Raw genomic sequence first — 21,390 nt, 5'->3', positions numbered from 1 at the left:
TCATGTTTTGAGTCTCACCCATCTCTTACTTAAATGAGACATTGGTCTTCGGTGTTTTGAATTGATGCTGGAGCAAGTCAAGGCTTTGAGGACTATTGAGATAGAATGAATATATGTTGCATTGGGAAAATAATATAAACTTTTGGTGGCGAGAGGCAAAATGCTATGGTTTGATCATGTCCCTTATAATTAATATATTATAAAATTAATCCCCAATGCAACAATGTTGAGAGATGAGACCTTTAAGAGGTGATTAGGCCCTGAGGGCTCTGCTCTCATAAATGGGTTAATGTCATTATGGCAGGAGTGGATTAGTCATTGAGGGAATGGGTTACTGAAAAAATAGATGAATTCAGCCCCCTTCCTCCCTCTCTGACCCTTCCACCTTCCACCATGGGATGATGCAGCAAGAAGGCTCTCACAAGATCTGACCTCTCAATCTTGGACTTCCTACCTTCCAGAACTGTAAGAAATAAATCTCCAGCTTTCTTTAAATAAAGTATTCAGTCTGTGGTATTATGTTATAGCAACACAAAATGAACTAAAGCCAGGGGTATTGTAAGGAATTTAAGGAAAGTTTTGAGTTCTAACTAACTTCCCAGTAAACACATATTGAACTTTACCTTCAGGAAATTAAAAAATGGCATTCATTTAGCGTCTTGCTTTTAACCAAAGTGAATATTGTAAGGGTTTGTTTGTAACAAATTCTTCTTTTTGTTTGTTTGTTTGTTTCCAAAACTGTCTTCATTTTGCCTTTCCTTCAAATTACACCTTTGCTGGAATATAGAATTCTGGGTTCATAAATAATTTTCATCTCAATACTTTCAAGCTTTTACCCCATTTTCTGTGGTTTTTCTTGTTGATAGTGAGAAATCTAGAATGCCAATTACTAACTTTTAGGTAACCATTTTAACTTTTAAGACTTTTTTACTTATTCTTGATTTCCTAAAATTTTTCTATTACATATTCAGAAATTGATCTAATTATGTTTATTATTATTATTTTATTCTGATTGTTACTTAAAATGCACTATTCATTTAATACAGGCATTTCTATTCAACATCTGAAAAATAGCTAATATTATATTAAATATTTATTCCCTGCCATTGTCTACTTCTCTATATTCTGGAACAGAGATTACAGGAGATTAGTGCCTGAAGTTTTAGTGTAAACTATCTCATAAATCTTGTGAGAATCTTAAATGCTTGCACATATATTTTCCATCTTTCATTGCTTTGCTGTGTGGTAAGGGAAGTGTTCAGTGCTATCTTCCAAGGCACTGTTTATTAATTACTTTCTGTTTTGATATTATTATTTCTCATATTTTGATTAGATTATTTTTATTTTTTTATTCTTCCCTTTAATTGAGCACAGTAAAGCCATGATATTTTATTGGTAACCTGCTTAGAATTGTAAAAATTATTTTATTTGGCCCAGCCATACTGCCTAGGACAAAAGTTGCATGTAATTCTAATCTCATCTAGATGTGTTCTTATAAATGGTATATTAAAAAACTTCAACATCCTAAATATGATGCGCTCAGTGTGAAGCGTATCAGAGCTGGACATGACATTTATGTCCTTGATGGGCCTGGATTATCCAGATCCTTTACCTTGTCTTTCCTAACCAGCCAGTGTTCTGTGATATATGCTTTCTCCAGGACATAAAGCTCAAAGTAAGCCTTTATTCCCAATCTCAGCATTTCCGACATGGTCAAAGCCTGGTAGATGGTTGACTTTTGTGTAGACCTGTCCAGAATGATAGTAACACATCTTGTACATGAGGCAGTTGAGCAGTGCTGGAGAACCCTCATGGCCCACACAGAATTCCCCAACTGGAGTACAATAGTCATTCTCTTTGATATGTTTTCTTGTGTTTGTGCTCCCTCCAATCTGGACCGCCCAAAGAAACTCGTTGATATCATCATAGCAATACTCAGTGAAGCCTCCAACAATGACCTCATGCTTTCTCATGATCTCATAGGGTTTTCCTCTGTGGATGCCATTGCCTGAACTACTCAAGAAATATTGGTATTATTTCATGTGTTGTTGTCCACAAAAGTTGTCCAGTTCACCTTAGCTATAATCTGGTAGCTATGATCCCAACATAATGTGACCTTTGCATCCTCTGGAGTATTGTGAAAAAGCCAATAATATGCTTCTCAGTAGTCATCAGAAATAATGCTACTGTCATATCCACCCCAGGCATATAGGATGAAGGTAGAAGAAGAGAAGGCCTTACTGTTCACCCAGGATTGAGTAAAAAGTGTAGGGGATGAGAAAGAAAGCCAAAATGGACTAAGGCCATTTTGGCATTAATATCATCCCACTTGCTGCTTCATTCTAAATCAGATAGGTAGAATCCTGTTGCTTTTCTTGTCTGGATGACTTATGTCCAGTTTCTTCCCATATGTGGACAACATTTGGGAGACTCCAGTGCTGGAAAGAATGTACATAACAGGCGCCAATACTAGCATTAGGCGCACCATTACAGCTTAAAAGTGCACACTGGTCACACCATCAATGATGTTAAACCTCTGAGCATCAAACAAGTTGCTAAGCAGGAATAGAGGTCAATTAGAAACATAAGGACAAGGAAATGCAAGTCAAAATAGTATGAGGATCAAGTTATGGCTGATGCTCAAACACAGAAGCGATGATGCGGATGTTGGTCTTAGCATAAGAAGGACATAGCAGTGAGTAGAATGCCATGTCCAGGGAGGGATTTTTTTTCTGTCAGCATGAAGAGCGCTCCCATAGTGAGAAGGATAAGGCCTACCAGAGAGAGGACACTCTGGAAAAGAACTGCGATTTGCTGTGGATTCAACTTGCACAGGTAATCCAGAAAGGCATGGATATGGCCGAGACCAAAACCCCCAATGGTTTCCATGCACTCTGATGAAAAGACAGGCTGGAAAGCCACAGAACAGGTCTGCATAGAAAGAATAGTGCCCAGGCAGTAAACAGTACAGCAGGCCATGTAGATCCAGTGGGAGAAACAGCCTGTGAGCATCAGCACCGGTAGATGGAGAGGGATCAATTGATCAGGAACACAACATCTCCCCATGAAGAGTCCATTTAGAAATAAGCAAGGGCACACTTAGCCTCCAATAGATGCAACCAGTCTTTACTGCCTTGATCCACGTATTGTAGGTGAGTAGGATGCAAAAGATGGCAATCCCTTCCTTATCATATGAGCCAGTCACAGATTGGAAGATATATGTGGGAACCATAGCAAACACAGCAGCAAAAAGAAGCCCAGTGCCTGCATCCTTGAGCTCTTTTTTAAGGTGGCAATGACAATAACGATGAAGGAGGAGACACACAGACATTCTGAATGTCCATGGTGATTTGGAAAAATTGGAGTATGTGGTAGATTGCAGCAGGGGTGATAATTAAGCCTGGGTAAATTGTTCCTCCAATGATTCATCCCAATGACGACTAGGCTCTCCAATCACATAAGCTATAGAATTTATAAAACTCTTCCTTAGCCAGAAACCTGGTAGTCTGATAACTAAAGTGTGGATTAACCTTATAGATAACACTTTAAAATCTCAGGACAGCAAAGAGACAGCTGGAGAAAGAACATAGTGGCCACTGACATAATGAGAAGCTTCAGAACTGTGTTCTGCCTTCTCATAGGACAACCACAAAAATCCATCCAGCCTTAGTCATCTTGACATCAACGGGTGGCAACAGACAACACTCAGCTGGCCAGAATTCCTAAGCAATCCCCTAGGCTCCCTCAGCGAGCTATTCAGTGTGCACCCAACCCTGGCAACCTGATTATTTTTAATATTCATATTTTATATATGTAACTTGTTTAATACTTTCTTGTTCATTTCTGAATGTTATGCTTTAATCTCTTTGAGTATACCAACCAAATTTATTATAAAATATTTGTCAAATTATTTCATACAATTAACATCATCAAGAGGCAATCCTGTTCTGTATTTAGTTGGTTATATTTTTACTTTTAAAAGTTAATTTATTTTTTAATTGGCAAAATGTTTATATATTTATCCTGCACAACATGTTGTTTTGAAATACGTATGCATTGTAAAACAGCTACATTGAGCTAATTAACATACATTTTCTCACATACTTATTTTTCATGGCAAGAACACTTAAAATGTTGGTTGTATTTCTTAGCTTTAGATTTCTTCATGCATTTTAGAATTGTGGATCACAGGCTTCTTTGAGGGGAACATATTTTTTGCTTTGCATTGCTTTATTTTTCTTTAATTCCCTTGTCTCCCTCCTCCCTGACAAGAAGTTATGAGGCTACATTATAATCAACGTTTGTGCCTCCTCCCTGGTAGGGATATGAAGGATTTACAAGACTGGCTACTGAGCCTCAGGCAGCCCTGTCCTGAGGCTATGCCAGTATCCTCAGGCTTATGTTGCCTGGAAACCCCACAAAAATTGTAGCCTCAGGCACCAGTTGTCAGTATATTTTCACCCTACTTTTATGAATCATAAGCTCCTGGATTTAAGCAGTGAGGCCAACTTTATTTCTCCATTTTACACGGATCTATAGTCCTTCCCACCCGCGAGGAGATGAAGATGTAGCTTCTATTGCCTGCTTTGGAATATAGTACTTCAGCTCCATTAACCACTTCAGCCTTCTATTTTTGTCTCTGGTCTATGAAAATGTTTATCTTGTCAAGTCTCTTTGATTATTTATTTTTATACTGTATCCACCTTTGCCAAATTTGTAGAGCAGAAGGGGTTACATCAAAGAAGAAACAGAGCATGCCATTTTTACTGGTGTCTCTGGTTCATTTTAACTCACATTCCATTAGTGATTTGTCAGTGTAATTCGTAAAGGAAATCCAACCACTTTGAAGTAAAAATTACTATGGAGTATCCAGTAGTTTAAAAATATAGAGGATAATCGATTACTAAAATTCTTTCTGCTCAGTTTCAAGAGGTGCTTAGCACTTAAAGAGTTATCTAAAACTGCAATTCAATCAACTAGTTAAGGATATTGGAATGGTTCCCCCTCATCAGCTATCACTGAGAAGAGCCTCAGTGTCTACATTTTAGTGGTGGTTATATAATTTTTATACCTTTTTCTGCAAGAGTGAAAACATTTACACTGAATATCAGGTTGTTGAACCTTTATATCTTTGCTTGTACATTAACATGTACCTGAGTGAAGGTCTGAAGTACTCTGTTCTTAAGCCTGAAAATGATATTTTTATTGAGCTTTAAGCTGAAGGTCTTATTTTAAAAAAGTATACCTACAAGGAAACAATCATTTCCTCTTATAAGAAGAACTACATTCACCTAAATTGAGACATAGATTGTATGTTTTACCATATTATACCATATTATATGGTTTTACCATGTTTGCCATATTATAGAGTCTGCATAGACAGATTAACATCTTTATTCAAGTGAACTAAGAATATATGTATCTATTAATTCACTCTACTGGACCTTAGCTGAGAAATATCCTTAGTATGCTTCAAGTCCTTGACCACAGGTGGGGAATCCTCTGTACCCAGACATCCAGCAGGGTCCCTCTCCCTTTATGTTTCAATCTGCTAAGATTCCAAAGTTATGAATTTTACTTGGCTTGCCTCTTAATTATTTTACTCCACGATCTGGTTAAAGACTTTGAGCCCTGTTCTGGAACAATTCTTCTTTCTTGTTCTGCACAGATCAGATCTTCCTCCGGTGTTCAAGCCATATTTACTTTTTATACACTGACTCAGTGGTGTCCACTGTAGATACTGCTTTCTTATGGCTCTTGCTTACCTCTCTTACCTTTATCAATTATTAGCCTCTTCTGTTTCCCTCCATCATGCCAGCACTGAATGAAGGCCATAAAACCTTGGATGGGAATTTGAGATATTATAGTTTACTTGGAAGTTGACCAAAGGAAGCACCATTAGGGGAGTGAGAAACTGAAATGAAAAAGAGGATAAAGCCAGAAAAGGGTGTGTTATTACAAGGTTAGTGCTATGGGCAACTGGGGCTCACTTCTACTGGAGACCTCTGGAATCCGGAATAATATATGCCTCAGAGTTAACCCCTTCCTTTTCCAGGGGAATGTTGGGTCCAGTATTTATCCTCTAATTCCCATTTGTCATTTCAAAAGGCTGCTCCCTAAGAGCACTAACCTTCTTAGGGCATTAACTTACACATGGGTGAAAGAAAGCCTTCAGGCAGAAATTTGCCATAGACAAGATTGTCAGGTATTAGACAGTGAATGTTAAGAAATGATGGAGGAGGTACTAGTAGTAACTGATGAAACTCTCGATTCACTGGACTCATCCTCAATATCCATGTTTATTCTCCCACATGACCCCATGGTTACTTGAATAAGGGATATGGAATCGACCTAGAAAAAAAAAATTAGATTCTCTTTCTAGGCATTTCTCATTGCAACTGAAGAAGCTATTTGGTCTCACCTACTCAGGTAAGTTTGGGGCTGAGAGGTAGCACTGTATGCAGCAAGAAAAGCATCAACAATTCCTGACTTCAGATAGAGAAATAAGGCAAATATCCATCAAGAGACAAATTGGAGATGTTTGTTTACTAATGACATTCCAATGGCTTGTTCATATTCTGGGGATGTCTGTCTGTATTGCCTATCCTTGGGTTTCATGGATTGTATCTGGGTTTTATAAGTTTATCCTTCACTCTTAAATTTCAAGCATAAATTCTATACTCTGAATGAACTTAGCAAATGGATTTCCTTTTAGACCCATTTAAAGAGGATGCACAAGAATACTGGTATATGGATAAAAAACATAGGAGGTTGACGGTCTCCACATGTTACCAAAGTCAGACCAAGTTGGAGTGAGGAAGATGAAGTATATAGCTAGATAGATAGAGGAAAAAAAAAAATACTATGAGGTACCTTACATATCTGAGTCAAGTACATTTTCATTTTAACATTTTTTATTATGGTGAAATATACATAGCATAAAATGTACCCATTAACCACTTTTAAGTGTACAGTTCAGTGGCATTAAGTACATTCAAATTGCTGTGCAACCATCACGAGTGTCAATCTCCAAAACACTTTTTATCTTTCCAAGCTGAAACTCTGTACCCAGTAAACAATAATTCCCTCTTTCTCCATTCCACAGCCCCAGGCAAACACCATATTATTTTCTGTCTCGATGATTTTGACTAGTCTAGGTACTCACACTATTACTCACACATGTGTGAAAGAAAGCCCATAGGCAGTAAGTGGAAGCATACAGTGTTGTCCTTTTGAGACTGGCTTATTTCACTTAGCATAATATCTTCAAGGTTCTTTCATGTTGTAGTATGTGATGGGATTAAATTTCCTTTTATGCTGAGTAATATTCCACTGTATGTATATGCCACATTTTGTGTATGCATTCATCCATCGATGAACACTTAAGTTCCTTCCTCCTTTTGGCTATTATAAATAATGCTGCTATGAACATGGCTATACAAATATATTTTCGAGTCTTTGATTTCCATTTCTTGGATATATATCCTGAAGTGAATTACTGGGTCATATGGAAACTCTATTTTTAATTTTTTGAAATTGCCACACTCTTTTCCACAGCACTTGCACCATTTTACATTAGCACCGGTGATGTATTAGGGCTCCAATTTCTGCATATTCTTTCCCACTGAGTCAAATAACATTTAATAAAGATTTATAGTATCCTCATCCAAGAGAGGTTTAGAATTACACATTCTTATTTTTCTGGTCACAGGTGTTGTTGCTAAGAACTGCTCCCTAGTATAATTAACTTTCTTATGGCATTAACTCACACATGTGTGAAAGAAAGCCCCTGGGAAGAAATTTGAAGTAGTTATACTTAAAACATGTTTTTAATATTCTTTCTTAAATTAAAAATTTAAATTTACATGCAGTTGTAAAAATAAAAAACTGACATCTCATATACCCTTTGCCCAGTTACCCCAATAGTAATATCTTGCTAGTGCTAGTATAATAGCACAAAAGATGTTGACATGGATATATATACTCAAAATACACAACGGTGCCATTACCAGGCTCCTTTAATGTTGTCCTTTTGTACCCAAGCTCCTTCCCATGCCATCCCAATCCCCTCTTTTACCCCTGGCAACTACTTATATGTTCTCCATTTCTATAATTTTGTCATTTCAAAAATATTACATAAGTGGGATCATCCAGTATGTTCTATTTAGGGATTGGATTTTTTCATTCAGCACAATTCTCTGGAGATTTAACCAGGTTGTTGTACCTAAATAATATGTTCCTTTATATCACAGAGTAGTATTCCATAGCATGAATCTTTGTAATATTCACATGGCTAACATAATATGTTTAGCCATTTAACTATTAAAAGATATCTACATTGTTCACACTTTTTGGCTACTAAAAAGTAAATCTGCCATGAACTTTCATGTATAGATTTTTGTGTGAACATACACTTTATTTATTAGGGATGAATACCCAAGAGTACAATTGCTGAGTCATATGGCAGTTGCATGTTTAGTTATATTGAAAACTGACATATTGTTTTCAGAGTGGTTTTGCTGCTTCCCATTACCACCAATACTGTATGTAAAATCCAGTTTCTCCACATCCTCAAAAGCATTTGGTCTGTTCATGTCCTTTGTCCACATTTAATGGGTTTGTTTGTCGTTTTCTTGTAAATTTGTTTCAGTTCCGTGTAGATTCTGGATATTAGACCTTTGTCAGGAGGATAGATTGCAAAAATTTTCTCCAATTATGTAGGTTGCCTCATCACTCTGATGATAATTACTTTTGCTGTGCAGAAGCTCCATAGTTTAATTAGATGCCGTTTGCAATTTTGACTTTTGTTGCAATAGATTTTGACTTTTTTGTGATGAAATCTTTGCCCATGCCTATGTCCTGAATGGTATTTCTAGATTTTCTTCTAAAGATTTTATAGTTTTGGGTTTTACATTTAGTCTTTAATCCACCTTGAGTTAATTTTTATATAAGGTATAAGGAAAGGGTCCAGTTTCTATTTTCTGCACACGGCTAGCCCGTTTCCCCAGCGCCATTTATTAAATAGAGAATCTTTTCCTCATTGCTTGTTTTTGTCAGGTTTGTCGAAGATCAGATGGTTGTAGATGTTTGGTCTTATTTCGAGGTCTTTACTCTGTTCCATTGGTCTGCGTGTCTGTTTTCATTTTGTTTTTTTGTTGGTTACTGTACCCCTGTCGTATAGTTTGAAGTCTGGTAGTGTGATGCCTCCAGCTTTATTCTTTTTTGCTTAGGATTGTCTTTCTATACCGGCCCTTTTTTGATTCCATATGAATTTTAAGGTAGTTTTTTTCTAATTCAGGGAAGGATGTCAATGGTAGTGTAATGGAATAGCATTGAATCTATAAATTACTTTGGGCAGTATGGCCATTTTCACGATATTGATTCCTATTCATGAGCACGGGATGTTTTTCCATTTGTTTGTGTCCTCTCATTTCCTTGAGCAGTGGTTTGAAATTCTCCTTGAAGAGGTCCTTCACTTCCTTTGTTAACTGTTTTCCTAGGGATTTTATTATCTTTGTAGCAATTGTGAATGGGAGCTAAGTCATGATTTGGCTCTCTGCTTTTCTATTGTTTGTGTATAGGAATACTTGTGATTTTTGCACATTGATTTTGAAACCTGAGACTTTGCTGAAGTTGCTTATCAGCTTAAGGAGATTTTGGGCTGAGATGATGGGTTTTTCTAGATGATAGACTGGATAAAGAAAATGAGGTACATATACACCATGGAATACTATGCAACCATAAAAAGGAAAAAGATGATGTCCTTTGCAGGGACATGGATGGAGCTTAGCTCTGCAAACTAACACAGGAACAGAAAACCAAACACCGCATGTTTTCACTTATAAGTGGGAGCTGAATGATGAGAACACTTGGACACAGGGAGGGGAACAACACACACTGCAACCTGTCAGGGGGCAGGGGGACAGAAAGCATCAGGATAAATAGTTAATGCACACAGGACTTAATACCTATGTGATGGATTGATAGGTGCAGCAAATCACCATGGCACATGTTTACCTATAACAAACCTGTACATCCTGCACATGTACCCTGGAACTTAAAATTAAATTGAATTTTTAAAAAATTTGGTCTTTTCAATATTTTTAATCTTACCCATCCTGATACATGTATAGTAATACTTCCTTGTGATTATTTATTTATTTTACTATACTTTAAGTTCTAGGGTACATGTGCACAACATGTAGGTTTGTTACATATGTATACATGTGCCATGTTGGTGTGCTGCACCCATTAACTCATCATTTACATTAGCTATATCTCCTAATGCTATCCCTTCCCCTACCCCCACCCCATGACAGGCCCCAGTGTGTGATGTTCCCCTTTCTGTGTCCAAGTGTTCCCATTATTCTATTCCCACCTATGAGTGAGAACATGCAGTGTTTGGTTTTTTGTCCTTTCTATAGTTTGCTAAGAATGATGGTTTCCAGCTTCATCCATGTCCTACAAAGGACATGAACTCATCCTTTGTTATGGCTGCATAGTATTCCATGGTGTATATGGGCCACATTTTCTTAATCCAATCTATCATTGATGGACGTTTGGGTTGGATCCAAGTATTTGCTATTGTGAATAGTGCCACAATAAACATACATGTGCATGTGTCTTTATAGCAGCATGATTTATAATCCTTTGTGTATATACCCAGTAATGGGATTACTGAGTCAAATGGTATTTCTACTTCTAGATCCTTGAGGAATTGCCACACTGTCTTCCACAAAGGTTGAACTAGTTTACAGTCCCACCACCAGTGTAAAAGTGTTCCTATTTCTCCACATCCTCTCTAGCACCTGTTGTTTCCTGACTTTTTAATGATTGCCATTCTAACTGGTGTGAGATTGTATCTCATTGTGGTTTTGATTTGCATTTCTCTGATGGCCAGTGATGATGAGCATTTTTTCATGTGTCTGTTGGCTGCAAGAATGTCTTCTTTTGAGAAGTGTCTGTTCATATCCTTTGCCCACTTTTTGATGGGTTGTTTGTTTTTTGTCTTGTAAATTTGTTTGAGTTCTTTGTCGATTCTGGATATTAGCCCTTTGTCAGATGAGTAGATTGCAAAAATTTTCTCCCATTCCATAGGTTGCCTGTTAACTCTGATGGAAGTTTCCTTTGCTGTGCAGAAGCTCTTTAGTTTAATTAGATCCCATTTGTCAATTTTGGCTTTTGTTGCCATTGCTTTTGGTGTTTTAGACATGAAGTGTTTGCCCATGCCTATGTCCTGAATGGTATTGCCTAGGTTTTCTTCTAGGATTTTACTGTCTGATGAAACAGACTTCAAACCAACAAAGATCAAAAGAGACAAAGAAGGCCATTACATAATGGTAAAGGGATCAATTCAACAAGAAGAGCTAATTATCCTAAATATATATGTACCCAATACAGGAGCACCCAGATTGTAAAACAAGTCCTTAGAGACTACAAAGAGACTTAGACTCCCATACAATGATAATGGGAGACTTTAACACCCCACTGTCAACATTAGACAGATCAACGAGACAGAATGGGATTGCTGGGTCGAATGGTATCTCTGTCTTTAGATCTTTGAAGAATCACCTCACTGTCTTCCAAAATGGTTGAACTAATTTACACTCACATCAGCAGTGTATAAACATTTCTTTTTCTCTGCAACCTCAGCAGCATCTGATATTTTTTGACTTTTTAGTACTAGCCATTCTGACTGGTGCACAATGGTATCTCATTGTGGTTTGGATTTGCATTCTCTAATGATAAGTGATGTTGAGCTTTTCATATGATTGTTCGCCCCATGGATGTTTTCTTTTCAGAAGCATCTGTTCCTGTCTTTTGCCCACTTTTTAATGGGGTTGGATTTTTGTTTGTTTGTTTGTTTGTTTTGTAAATTTGCTAAAGTTCCTTGTAGATTCTGGATATTAGACCTTTGTCAGATAAATCAATTGCAAAAATTTTCTCCCACTCTGTAGGTTATTGGTTTACTCTGTTGAGAGTTTATTTTGCTGTGCAGAAGATCTTAATTTAATTAGATCTCATTTGTCAATTTTGCTTTTGTTGCAACTGCTTTTGCTGTCTTTGTCATGAAATCTTTGCCTGTGCCTATGTCCTGAATGGTATTGCCTAGGTTGTCTTCTAAGGTTTTTATTGTTTTGAGTTTTACATTTAAGCCTTTAATTCATCCAGATTTGATTTTTGTATATGTTGAAAGGAAGGGGTCCAGTTTTAATCTTCTGCATATGGCTAGCCAGTTTGCCCAGCACCATTTATTGAATAAGGAATCCTTTCCTCATTGCTTGTTTTTGTCAGGTTTGTCGAAGATCAGATAGTTGTAGGTTTGTGGTCTTACATCTTTACACTTTATGTAACGTGTCACATCACTATAGCTACTTTTAAAATTTTTTGTTTTCAATTTTCATTACTTTGACCTTGCTGTATGTTAGGTGTGGAATTTCTGTGTTTCTTTTTTTCTGTAGATGTATATCTTTTGCCAAATTTTGGAATTTTTCATTTATTATTTTTATAATTACATTTTCAGCTCTTTTTTCTCTGCTATTTTCAGAACTTTGATGGCATAATACTAGGTATTTTGATATGAATTAAAAGTTCCTAAGTCTGCTTGTAATTCTACTTTCTTACTCTTACTCAGTTTTGATAGTTTATTGTTCCATCTTTCAGTTCATTTATTTATTTTTTTCTTATATGGCCTGTTTCTTTGCTGGGACTTTCTATCTTTGCTGATAGTTTTTATTTTTGTTTGGGTCAAACATATTCACAATGTTTGTTGAAGCTTTTATTTTATCAGTTTTTGAAGGCAGCTGCTTTAAAATACTTGCCAGATCACTCTAACACCTCTGCGATCCTGGTGTTGGGATCTATTGGTCAACTTTTTTCATTCAGATTAAGGCTTTTTGGTTTGGGGTATGAAGAATAATTTTGTTTTTATTTGAAACCTGGACATTTTAGATATCATGTTATGAGTCTCTGTGTCTTATTTAAACTTTCTGTTTTAGGTGGTTTCATATTATAGCAGTCCAACAGGGAAAGGGAGACACCACATTTTTATAGCCAGGTGGAAGAAGAAGTCCAGGTTCTTTACTTGGCATCTTTTGATATTCAACGTGGATGTGCCTCTTGTTGTTGCTGGGTAAGGTGGAAGTTTGAGCTCTCCACTTGGCTTTACGTGACACTTTTTTGTTGGGAAGCATAAGTACTTGGTTATTGCTACTCACATGACCTTCAGTGACACCACAAAGAGGTGTCATCACAGTTAAGAGATGATGAAAATCATGTTTCTTTACTATTCTTCCTTTGATACACCCTAATTAAGAGGGCAGGAGTGTCTTATTACTGCAGGGTATAAGTGGATATTCTGCCCTCCATGTTGTCTTCTTTGTCCCTGTGAGTGGGGCAGAGCCTTATTACCACCGAACAGGAATGAATGTGAAATCCATGCTCCCTACTTGTGCTTCTCTGACACCATCTCAGTGAGGGGTCGTGGCATTTCATTACAGTCTGACAAGTGTGAGTGGGAATGTCAAAGTCTCAGCCTCCATTTGTTCTTTATTGGTGACGGTGAAGGGGAGGGCTCCCTCAATGACGTTTTACAGTGTTTGGTTGGAATATAGCAGTAATTGGCTAAGTGTTCTGCCTGCTATGCTGACCTTTTCTTAGTCTTTTCTCTAAAGAGGAAGGCTTTTTTTTTTTTTTTTTGAAAACTCACTGCTGTGTTGTTCCCTGAGTTCAGAGCTTCTTATCTACTTTATTCCTTTTCTCCGTATTTCAGTTATACACTTAAATAACTTAGAAGTTATTTTAGTTATACTAAGTGGGAGGAATAGAAAAAAGTTTATCTACTCCATCTTTACAGAAGAGGAAATCCATCTTTACATTTATTTAATTCAGAGAAAAAAAAATAGCATGGCTGCTTTCATTTCCACCAGTATCTTTGTCATCCATTTATTTCAAAAGTCAAAAGAAGAGCAGAGATATTCACCTATCAATCCCATTCTATGGTAAATCAATTTTCAACGTGACTCATAGGCAATTTTTTTTTTTTTTTTTTTGAGATGGAGTTTTGCTCTGTTGCCCAGGCTGGAGTGCAGTGGCATGATCTCGGCTCGCTGCAACCTCTGCCTCTCAGGTTCAAGCAATTCTCCTGCCTCAGCCTCCCAAGTAGCTGGGATTACAGGCACCTGCCACCATGCCTGGCTAATTTTTGTATTTTTTTTTTGTATTTTTTTTTTTTTTAGTAAATTTTGTATTTATTTTTCACCATGTTGGCCAGACTGGTCTCGAATTCCTAACCTCAGGTGATCTGCCCACCTCAGCCTCCCAAAGTGCTGGGATTACAGGCGTGAGCCACAGTGCCTGGCCTGACAGACACCTTTTGATTTTTTCTGCTATTTGTCTCTGTCCTCTGAATGCCTAAGAGAAATTCTAAAATTTAGGGGCATAAAGTTAAGTCCAATGCAGTCAAGGTGAATGGAACTGTGAAGTGATGAGCTTCTGAATGCTCTGATCTCACAAAGACTCCCCAGCATTTGAGACCAGGCCACTTTTGTCTGGTAGTGCTCTTGCCTCAATACAGGCTTGAGAAATCCTAACAAGCATTTCCTATCTTTTTCATTCAATAGCTTCAGGCAATTGATACTTAAATTATGGCTATAAATTTTGTAAATATAAGTTAAATTTCAAATTTAAAAAAAAAAATTCATCTCTCCTTATTGTAAACTTACTGACCAAAATAAAACAGCCAAATGCTTTGATTAAATGAAGATTCAAACATTATGTCTATAATTCCATAAGAAAATGTCCCAGTTTTATCTCGGTATTTATGTCTCTTAGATATTCAATAATTGCATTTTTCTGCAATAACATATTACAATAAAATAAATGACTGAAGAATAACTTATATTGCTGACACAGATCACAGTGTGTCACTAATGGCATATTAACTGCTCTTTAAGCGACTGGATAAATCTGCTGATTCACAAGAGACTCATGTAAAGGAAATCCAATTCATGGTGTGGCTCTTACCACTTTTACGGACATAAAATGCCTTCTTCCACATTATCCTTGTTTCAGTCATGGTAATATTGAGAGTAGCACCTGACTTGTAACAAGATATTTTAACTGGGAAAGTTGACACATTTAATAATATGTCAAGTCTACTGTTTAAGGGACAGACACCGCTCAAAATAAAAATGGTATTTAAGAATATCTTCCATATAAAAATAATCCCCAGGGAACAAAGGTTTGCTCCATTTCAAAGATCAGAAAAGCAGTGCGGAAGGAGCATTATGAGCTTTTCAGAGACAAACAAAACCTGTGACTTTAGCTTCATCCCTGGGAATCCCTATGTGATTTCATATCTAGGACAACCACTCCCAGAGGCCCACGCAAAACTTTAACAAAAGCAAAACATAACACTTAAGCAGATAGATACTTTTTTCTTCTTTTTAAAAATTGAGACAGGGCCTCATTCTATCTTGCAGGTGAGAATGCAGTGGCGTGATTATAGCTCACTGCAGCCTGAAACTCTTGGGCTCAAGCAATCCTCCTGCCTTGGTCTCCCAGCTGGGACTACAGTCTCTCAAGTAGCTAAGACTATTAGCCCATGCCACTACACTCGGTTATTTATTTATGTATTTATTTATTTTGAGATGAGTTCTCTCTATTTGGCCCAGGCTCATCTCAAACTCCCGACCTTAAGTGATCCTCCTACCTTGACCTCCCAAAGCGTTGGAACTACAGACATGAGCCACCATGCCCGGACTTCTTGGCAGATGTCTTCATGGCTCAATTTTCCTCAGCATCTAGAGCACCTTACTGTTTTGTATGCCTTTGTAGGAGAGCCCAAACTAAGAAGAAAATAGTTCCATCTGAAGCATGGTTTGGAGATGAGGGCTGTGCTTTTCTTACAGGTTTGCTTATGATTTATCATTTTTTGAAAGAATAATATGGTAAATTTGAAAATAAGATATGCATATGAAAAATGTGACATTGATAATATATTTTTATAAATTTCAAAAAAGGTAAATATTTGAAATAACACTCTTCACTTAGACTCATATCACAGTCCTCCAAGAATGGATACATGTAATAGTTATTTAAATAATAGCTTACAAGAAGTTGTGTACATTGTGGTGACTACATAGATATATACAGGCTGTAAATTGTTTGTAAGTTGTTAACATCTACATTTAGGAATAGAAAATGATGATACCAAATCTACATTTCAGCATCACTTGCTCCTGAATGCAGCATATAAGTTCTATTGCCTATGTAGATAGATGATCCACAGATATGACTTGGTGACTCAGAAAGAATATGTGGAAATCAGTCAGTCCATAAGTATCACTTCAAAAGGATATTTCTACACTATTGGATAAATAATTGTACATCTATTACAAATATTTTAGTAAGTAAACAAATCTCAAATATAAAGCTCAAAGGATTTTTACACATGTAGATGATCAAGATGTAGAATTTATCCCCCTATCCAGATAGCTTCTTTGTGCCTGTTTAATATTCCTCAGAAAGTAGCAACAATTTCAAATGCTATCAGTATGAAATTGTTTCGGTTGTTTTGGACTTCTTAGAAATGAAATCTGTGGGCAAAAGAGAGAGAGAGATCAGCCTGTTACTATGTCTATATAGAAAGAAGTAGACATAAGAGACTCCATCTTGTTCTGTATTTGAGATGCTGTTAATCTGTGACCCTACCCCCCAACCTTGTGCTTGCAAGAGACGTGTGCTGTGGTGACTCAAGGTTTAAAGGATTTTGGGCTGTGCAGGGTGTGCTTTGTTAAACAAGTGCCTGAAGGCAGTATGCTTGTGAAAAGTCGTCACCATTCTCTTAATCTCAAGTACCCAGGGACACTGCCAAAGGTCGCAGGGACCTCTGCCTAGGAAAGCTAGGTATTGTCCAAGGTTTCTCCCCATGTGATAGTCTGAAATATGGCCTCGTGGGAAGGGAAAGACCTGATGGTCCCCCAGCCTGACACCCGTGAAGGGTCTGTGCTGAGGAGGACTAGTGTAAGAGGAAAGAAGCCTCTTGGCAGTTGAGATAGAGAAAAGCATCTGTCTCCTGCCCGCCCCTGGGCAATGGAACATCTCGGTGTAAAACCCGATTGTATGTTCTGTTTACTGAGAAAGGAGAAAACCGCCTTAGGGCGAAAGGTGGGACTTGCTAGCGCAATGCTGCTTTTTATGCATTAAAAAGGTTTATGGAGATGTTTGCATATGCACATCAAGGCACAGTGCTTTTCCTCAAACTTTTGTCACAGAGATCTTTATTCACTTGTCTTCCTGCTGACCTTCTCCATACGATGATCCTATTATCCTGCTACATACCTTTTTCTAAGATGGTAAAGATAATGATGAATAAATACTAAGGGAACTCAGAGACCCGTGCTGGCACCGGGTCCTCTGTATGCTGAGTGCCGGTCCCCTGGGCCCACTTTTTCTCTCTCTATACTTTGTCTCTGTGTCTCATTTCTTTTCTCAAGTCTCTGGTTCCACCTAATGAGAAATGCCCACAGGTGTGGAGGAGAAGGCCACGCCTTCAAAATCATAATTTGTTCTCTTTTCTGTTTGGCTTTCTTTCACCCAATATTTTGTCTGTGAGATTCATTAACATTTTTGAATATATCAGTTTTCAATTCCTCTTTATTTCTGAGTTATTTCCCGTTGTATGGACATATTAGGTATATTTATCCTTTCACGTGTGGATGGACCTCTGTGTTGTTCCAGGATTTTTGTCATTATATATAAAGCTCCCAAGAAAAAATTCTTGTTCATGTATTTTCGTGCATATGTGTACACATTCCTATTATGTATATAGCCAAGGGTAAAATTTCTGGATGCTAGAGTATTTCTTTTTGGCTTTATTATTTGCTAGTAAATTTTTTTCCAAAATCGTCTTACCAATCTAACCACCAATCAACAATGTGTAAAAGTTCCAGTTGCTTTATAACAGCAAGAACTCATCTCAGCACGTGGTATTGTCAGTCCTTTTAATTTTAACTTTTCTGGAAGTGGCCTGTTGATACCTCGCTGAGGTTTAAACTTGCATTTGCTGATGACTTAAGATGTGGAACACCTTTTCCTACACTAGTTAGCAATCTGAATTGGAAGCAAACGATTTTAATGTTAAAATAGAAATTAGATGTTTTTATTTCTTTTCATAGATATTAGGTAAAAATAGTTGTCATTTCACAAAATTCCCTAAAACTATTCCCTATTATTCCAAATTAATAAACTTGAAGAGAAGAAATCAGAATCACGTAAGAAAGCCAACTGTCAGTGGTAAGAAAGAACTGTAACTGCCAAGCTTTAGCTCAGCAGAGCTTCTCTAATCTTTTGCTTTTTGTTCTATGCTAATCATCAAAAATACAGAGAAGGATATCTGTCACAAACAATCAGGGAGGCATATTGTATTAGTCTATTTTCATACTGTTATAAAAAATATCACCTGAGACTGGGTAATTTATAAAGGAAAGAGGTTTATTTTGACTAAGAGTTCCATATGATTGGGGAGGCCTCAGGAAACTTACAATCATGGTGGAAAGCAAAGGGGATGCAAGGCACGTCTTACGTGGTGGCATGAGAGATTGAGAGAGTGAAGGGGGAACAGCCAAACCCTTTAAAAACCATCAGCTCTCATGAGAACTCATTCACTACTACGAGAACAGCATGGGGAAAACTGCACCCACGATCCAATCACTTCCTACCAGGTCCCACACTGAAAACATGGGGATTACAATTCCAGATGAGATTTAGGTGGGGACACAGAGCCAAACCATATCACATGTGATAACATTAACAAAATTAGTTAAATCTCAAAAGTGGTAACTGTTAGAATAGTACAAGGATTAGGAGGTTATATTAAGATTTTATGGCCAGGCGCAGTGGCTCAAGCCTGTAATCCCAGCACTTTGGGAGGCCGAGACGGCGGATCAAGAGGTCAGGAGATCGAGACCATCCTGGCTAACATGGTGAAACCCCGTCTCTACTAAAAAAACACAAAAAACTAGCCGGCGAGGTGGCGGGCGCCTGTAGTCCCAGCTACTGGGAGGCTGAGGCAGGAGAATGGCGTAACCCGGGAGGCGGAGCTTGCAGTGAGCTGAGATCCGGCCACTGCACTCCAGCCTGGGCGACAGAGCCAGACTCCGTTTCAAAAAAAAAAAAAAAAAAAAAAAAAGATTTTATAAGACATGATCAGTGGCATTTATTTGCCACACATAGGTGTTTGACAATTTGGTCTGCATACTGAATCATAATTGTGCAAAAATTACTTATGATGTATATGAATATGAATGTGCATAATACAGAACTATGTAGAGACACATACTACCATAAAAAAATACTCAATGGTGCTGGGAAAATTGGCTAGCCATGAGTAGAAAGCTGAAACTGGATCCTTTCCTTACTCCTTATACGAAAATTAATTCAAGATGGATTAGAGACTTAAATGTTAGACCTAAAGCCATAAAAACCCTAGAAGAAAACGTAGCTAATACCAGTCAGGACACAGGCATGGGCAAGGACTTCATGTTTAAAACACCAAAAGCAACAGCAACAAAAGCCAAAATTGACCAATGGGATCTAATTAAACTAAAGAGCTTCTGCACAGCAAAAGAAACTACCATCAGAGTGAACAGGCAACCTACAGAATGGGAGAAAATTTTTGCAATCTACTCATCTGACAAAGGGCTAATATCTAGAACCTACAAAGAACTCAAACAAATTTACAAGAAAAAGACAACCCCATCAAAAAGTGGGGAAAGGATATGAACAGACACTTCTCAAAAGAAGACATTCATGCAGCCAACAGACACAAAATGCTCGTCATCACTGGCCATCAGAGAAATGCAAATCAAAACCACAATGAGATACAATCTCACACCAGTTAGAATGGCAATCATTAAAAAGTCAGGAAACAACAGGTGTTAGAGAGGATGTGGAGAAATAGGAACACTTTTACACTGGCGGTGGGACTGTAAACTAGTTCAACCATTGTGGAAAACAGTGTGGCGATTCCTCAAGGATCTACAACTAGAAATACCATTTGATCCAGCCATCCCATTACTGGGGATATACCCAAAGGATTATAAATCATGCTGCTATAAAGACACATGCACACATATGTTTATTGTGGCACTATTCACAATAGCAAAGACTTGGAATCAACCCAAATGTCCATCAGTGACAGACTGGAATAAGAAAATGTGGCCCATATACACCATGGAATACTATGCAGCCATGAAAAAGGATAAGTTTGTGTCCTTTGTAGGGACATGGATGCCGCTGGAAACCATCATTCTCAGCAAACTATTGCAAGAACAGAAAACCAAATACCACATGTTCTCACTCACAGGTGGGAATTGAACAATGAGATCACTTGGATACAGGAAGGGGAAGATCACACACCAGGGCCTATTGTGGGGAGTGGGAAGTAGGGAGGGATAGCATTAGGAGATATACCTAATGTAAATGATGAGTTAATGGGTGCAGCACACCAACATGGCACAAGTATACATATGTAACAAACCTACATGTTGTGCACATGTACCCTAGAACTTAAAGTATAATAATAATAAATAAATAAATAAATAAATGCTCATCCAAAAAGCTCTTAATAGTTCATTAAGCTTCATAATTTGTTGGAGGGTCATAAATGACAAAGATTATACATTTTTCTGAAGGCAAAAGACAGAATTCCAGCGAGACTCAGGTCTTAAACAGAAGAAAGAACAACCTCATACTCTGGCATAAATATTGGAGTCATATGGTGGTGTCTTAAATTCTTATAACAACTAATCATGTTGGGAGTTTGGCTGCAAATGCAGCCATCTCCAGTCCACTGATCTGAATATTCCTGGGCTACCAATCATTTAACATTTGTCTACAAGTGCTATAGCTGTGTCACCATTACTGACTACATATACAGAAATAAATGGAGCTAACTTGCTTTTGTCTTGAAATCAGACACATTTGAAGTTTATTAGAGCATTTGCCTGACAAGACAAACTTTGGAGTCAGACTTCAGTTTGAGTCTCGAGTAAGTAACTTAACAACGATCTGAATCTCCATTTCTCTCATTGTAATATGGAAGCCAGTTGCCACTGTCTCCACCTTTTCATTGAGTTTTAAAGATAGTGTGTGTTAAATAACTGCAAATTGAAACAGACTAAGGTAACAATACAAAATGTTGTTTATACTAAGCTTTTGCAATTTATGAGAGTTCTTGTCCTCCCAAAGAAAGTGCAAAAAGTTTAAAATAAGGTGGTAAATTAGAAGTTTTTAGATTGGCCATTGTTGGATGGTTGTGGTGCTTGATATGTTTCTGTGAGGATTCCTTGTATACTTCTGTCCACTTTTGTGTATTTTCAAAATTTT

At 37.5% G+C, this 21,390-nt stretch overlaps 1 pseudogene; it reads right to left on the bottom strand.

Annotated features, from left to right (window-relative positions):
- Nucleotides 1-1,573: 1,573 nt before the first annotated feature.
- On the bottom strand, nucleotides 1,574-6,284 carry LOC117077813 (annotated as a pseudogene).
- Between the last annotated feature and the right edge of the window lie 15,106 nt (nucleotides 6,285-21,390).

The sequence above is a fragment of the Trachypithecus francoisi genome, unplaced genomic scaffold (genome assembly GCF_009764315.1).
Source record: "Trachypithecus francoisi isolate TF-2019V2 unplaced genomic scaffold, Tfra_2.0 Lachesis_group6, whole genome shotgun sequence".
In the NCBI taxonomy this organism is placed as follows: Eukaryota; Metazoa; Chordata; class Mammalia; order Primates; family Cercopithecidae; genus Trachypithecus; species Trachypithecus francoisi.
This window is presented reverse-complemented; position numbering and strand designations above follow the sequence as displayed.